Source organism: Ascaphus truei, unplaced genomic scaffold (genome assembly GCF_040206685.1).
Source record: "Ascaphus truei isolate aAscTru1 unplaced genomic scaffold, aAscTru1.hap1 HAP1_SCAFFOLD_391, whole genome shotgun sequence".
In the NCBI taxonomy this organism is placed as follows: Eukaryota; Metazoa; Chordata; class Amphibia; order Anura; family Ascaphidae; genus Ascaphus; species Ascaphus truei.
The window spans coordinates 206798-211638 of record NW_027456721.1 but is presented as its reverse complement, the minus strand read 5'-3'; the positions used below and the strand labels follow the sequence as shown (position 1 = coordinate 211638).

At 45.4% G+C, this 4841-nt stretch overlaps 1 long non-coding RNA gene across 1 annotated transcript; it reads right to left on the bottom strand.

The window, feature by feature from the left end:
• Positions 1-255: 255 nt before the first annotated feature.
• LOC142483908 (uncharacterized) lies at positions 256-1305 on the bottom strand. The gene is made up of 2 exons (XR_012797498.1): positions 1151-1305; positions 256-992 (listed from the first exon to the last, which is right to left on the bottom strand). It is a non-coding gene; the product is annotated as an uncharacterized LOC142483908 (long non-coding RNA).
• Between the last annotated feature and the right edge of the window lie 3536 nt (positions 1306-4841).

Sequence of the window (4841 nt, the reverse complement as noted above, 5' to 3'; positions counted from 1 at the left end):
TTCGTCTCGGACCCCTTCCAAATTAAGAGCGGAACACGACAGGGCTGCCCGCTCTCCCCCCTCCTCTTTGCGTTGTGTATGGAGCCACTAGCCGCCCACATACGCGAGAGCAAAGACATTACGGGTATAGACATTGGAAACCAGTCGCATAAGGTGGCACTCTATGCGGATGACGTGTTCCTGACTATATCTAGACCCCTTACCTCTCTGCCAAATCTTTTTGACCTGCTGGGGAGATTCAACAGGATCTCTGGATTCAAAATAAACCAGTCCAAATCTGATGCCATGAATATTAATCTCCCCACGCACATGGAGAAGCTGATCGCCTTAAATTTTAATTTTAATTGGCAACCGAAAAACATTAGATACCTGGGGATCAACGTCACCAAGGCGTATGACATGCTATATCAGGCAAACTATCCCAAATTGACACAGACTTTGAGAGGGGACCTCAAAAGATGGTCTACCCACAATATATCATGGATCGGAAAGATCCACTGCGTTAAGATGAACCTGCTTCCACGCATCCTATACCTATTCCAGACCCTCCCAGTGCCGATAGGATTGAAGGATGTCCTCTCACTTCAATCAGCTATAGATAAATTTATCTGGGGAGGCAAGAAAGCGAGGGTGGGAAAACAAATTATGCGTAAACGAACGGAAGCAGGAGGGCTGGCGGTACCTTGTTTGTTGTCCTACTACAAAGCGGCACAATTATGCCAAATCGTGCAATGGCACACGAATCCAGACTCAAAAAGATGGGTCGCCCTAGAAAAGGAGCTCTGCTCCCCTGTGGCTCTGGAACATGTAATCTGGCTCCCCAAAAAGGCACGGACTAGTGCCAAACTGCCGCTATCCTCCATGAACAACTCGATCTCGATCTGGGAGGCCACACGTATGAGATGCAGTCTGACCCATAAAGCGTCAGGTATGACCCCACTTTGGGATAACCCACTCTTTGCTCCGGGCCGGACCAGCGCAGACTTCTCTATCTGGAAAAAAAGCAAAATTAACAGGCTAATAGATCTGGGGGGAAAACGAGGCGTTCAATCATTCGATTTACTTAAAGAATACCAAAAAATTCCCAACGCCGAGTTCTTTAGATACCTCCAGCTCAGAGCGTTTTATCAATCAGTGCAGCCCCACATACCAATGACGAATTTTGAAAAGCTCTGTCGTTCGGGGACATCCACCGAGGGACTCACATCGCAGATGTACGGGGAAGTAATCGGTTCTAGTAAGACAGTGACGGACAAGACGGGGTATATGATTAAATGGGAAAAGGACTTAGGGGAGGAAATTGATGTAGAGGAGTGGACAAAAATTGTGACGGCGACGTCAAAAAGCTCAATGTGCACGACTTTGAGGGAGAATGCATATAAAGTTATGATGAGATGGTACCACACCCCCACTAAATTAGCTAAATTTCTGCCCAGCTACTCCCCATTGTGCCCAAGACAATGCGGACAACAAGCAGACTTGCTCCACATGCTGTGGTCTTGCCCCAAACTTACGCCGGTCTGGGATTCAGTTAATGATTGGCTGAATAGGATCCTCGGCACATCCACCCCCGTCGACCCATGGCGGTTCCTTTTGAACAGGCCGCAAAAAGGTCTCTCCAGGGGAGCAAACAAACTGGCGGTTCATTTCGCAACGGCGGTGAGGGGGGAGATTGCAGCACGATGGAAACAAAATGAAATCCCAATAATCACAAAGATCAGGAACCGAATTTGGTCAGTTTGCCAGATGGAGAAATTGACGAGTCTGGTCAATGACACTGGCACAAATTTCCTAAAAGTCTGGTCACCATGGTTGGCACAGACAGACATACAGGGGGTAGATAGGGCCACGATTTGGCATTGATAGATGTAAAGTGCATTCTCCCTTAAAGAGGCCCTAAGACACCCCGACGGTCCAAGAGCACACACAGTTCATGGATGGACAGAGAGTGTGGGGTACACCGGTTGCCCGCCGGACTGTCGGTTTTCTTAATTGCAGAGAGCCAGCGGTCGCACGTTTAGAAGCGGAACCTCGGTCGGAGACCCCTTCCCACCCCCCCTCCCCACCCCATTTCCCCCTCCCGGCTGGGAGCTATATGTAGTTTGTCGGTTAGTCTGTCTGTCTCCCCGTCTGTCCAAAGTACACAGATACTACACATGATGCATGTTTTCCAATTGCAGGAGGCACGTTTCCCTCCAATGTTTATCATGAATGCATGACATGTATGTACTCACACAATTCAAAATAAAAAAATTTAAGTTGAAAAAAAAAAAACCGATACCCCTTACCTTTAATATCCGAGCTGTTTGATCGCCTCCAAGGAGCAACCATCTTTTCCAAATTGGACCGACGTGGCGCATATAACTTAGTAAGGATTTGACAAGGCGACGAGTGGAAGACGGCCTTCAACACGAGACGGCCACTACGAGTACTTGGAGAAAACAATACAGACCGGCGCCGGTCTGTATTGTTTTCTCTGTGCTTTTCCCTAACTGTGTTTGGGTTAGTTTTTTTCCTGGCAGCCGTTCCATATTTAGTTAATAGTTAATATTTCACATTGTGGTTTGTATTGTATAATTTTATATTTCTATTTAATTGATATTTTTAGCGCTATATACACCATTCTTTTTCTCTAGTCACTACGAGTACTTGGTCATGCTGTTCGGCCTGTGCAATGCTCCTGTGGTCTTCCCGGATTTTGTAAACAAAATATTCAGGGATCTTCTCAATAACTTTCTCATCGTTTACCTCGAAGATATCCTGATTTTCTCTAAATCTCTTCCGAACACATTGAACAAGTCAAGCAGGTACTACTACGCCTTCGTCAGAACCACCTCTACGCTAAATTGGAAAAAAGTCGTTTTCACTAAACATCTACTACATTCTTAGGGTACATCATCTCGGACTCCGGGTTTTCCATGGATCCTGCCAAATTAAAATCCGTCTTAGACTGGCCGCTTCCCACCTCTCTCAAGGGCATTCAAAGGTTTCTAGGCTTTGCTAATTATTACAGAAGATTTATCCACAATTTCTCATCCATTGTCGCTCCGATCACTGCTCTTAGAAAGGAGCCAACGTCACGTCTTGGTCCCCCGCAGCTACTCAGGCCTTTGACTTTCTGCTGAAGAAATCCTTTGCTTCAGCACCTGTCTTGATCCATCCCAACCCTAAACTTCTGTTCACACTGGAGGTGGATGCTTCTGATATCGGAGCCGGCGCCATTCTTTCGCAAAGAAAGTCGCCTTCAGCTAAACTGCACCCCTATGCATTCTTTAAAAAAAAAAATCCCCAGCACAACAGAATTATGACGTGGGTAATAGGGAATTACTAGCTATCAAGCTCGCTCTGGAGGAATGGAGGCACCTATTGGAGGGTACAGAGAATCCAATCACGATCTTAACGGACCCAAAAAAATCTCATGTATTTGGGGAGCGCTCAACGTCTGGGAGCTCGTCAGGCCCGTTGGTCTCTTTTTTGTTTTCACGCTTTAATTACATTATTTCTTTTATTCCCGGCTCCAAGAACTTAGGACGAGAAAGGGCGTCTCCTTTTAAGTGAGGACAAACGGAAGCCAGAGCAGAGACCATACTGCCTTCCAAATAAAGGGTAGTCACTCTGCACTGGTGCTGTCAGAAATGGAATAGGAACCCTCTTGCTGCTGCCTGACTAAGGGACTCCAAACCCCCTATAAACGTGAGCTCCTGGATGGGAGCTCACAGACAAGAAAAAAGACAGGCAGAATGGCGCACTGAGGGACACGATCTTTAATAACCCCTAAGGGTATAAGCAATATTAAAATGTACACACTTAATTTAAACATTAAAAACTAAAAACACGTAGAGGTCATGTGAGACTGTTCCTGTGGAGTTTGATCCGTGTGGAGGCTGTGTAGGAGATCTCATGTTTCCCTGCTATTTGGTACGTCAATATTTGGGTCCGGACCCTTTTTGTATTATCAGCCGTGATTCCTTGTCTCCCCTCCTCCTTCTTGCCTATTGTTTTTAGTTTTTAGTGTTTAAATTAAGTGTGTACATTTTAATATTGCTTATACCCTTAGGGGTTATTAAAGATTGTGTCCCTCAGTGCGCCATTCTGTCTGTCTTTTTTCTTCCCTTCCAAATACATCATATTGTCACGGTAACTTATGACAAGATATAATATACACCAAATAACTGGGTTGAAATGAACGAAGCTTAGATATAATAAAGTATATTTATTCCTTAGATAGGTGAACACAGCAGTACAATTAACAGACAAGAAGGTAACACTTAATTAGGTGGGTTGGAAAGAAGAAGTAATCATATAGCAATTCTCCAGCAATCAGTGTCAATCAGTTGGTATAAAGAAGACAATGAGTATAGGCTGACATCAGTTTATGTATCTTTTCAGCCCTATCCTTACTATTGAGTGCAAGCTATTGGGGGAGAATTACCTGCACCCAATCTCTAACGTGGGAACATTGTTAACCCATGCCCCCCAGCTAGATGGCACATGCGTACTGGGACTCTGGGGGTCTCATTTCTGTAGTCCCACACCCAAGTCAGGGGCGCCAGTTAGTCTACCAGATGGGGTATCTGGTCAGGATACTCTTTGTTTGTAAGTGTCCGTTATGGCACTTACAAACCACTCAGGCTCTGCACTTCTCCGCCCTAATGTATACAGTGAGGGAGGATGAGTCTTTGATCAGGGGTCTGTTTTCGGACAATAGGTTCTCCTCTGATCATTTACATTCCACAGATGGCAGGAATCTTCGCAGGCTTTTATCCCCGTCTTGAAACCCAGCATACTTTTTAATATAAAGACATATTAAAATAACCGGTTCTGTTGGGCCCAGCGGATTG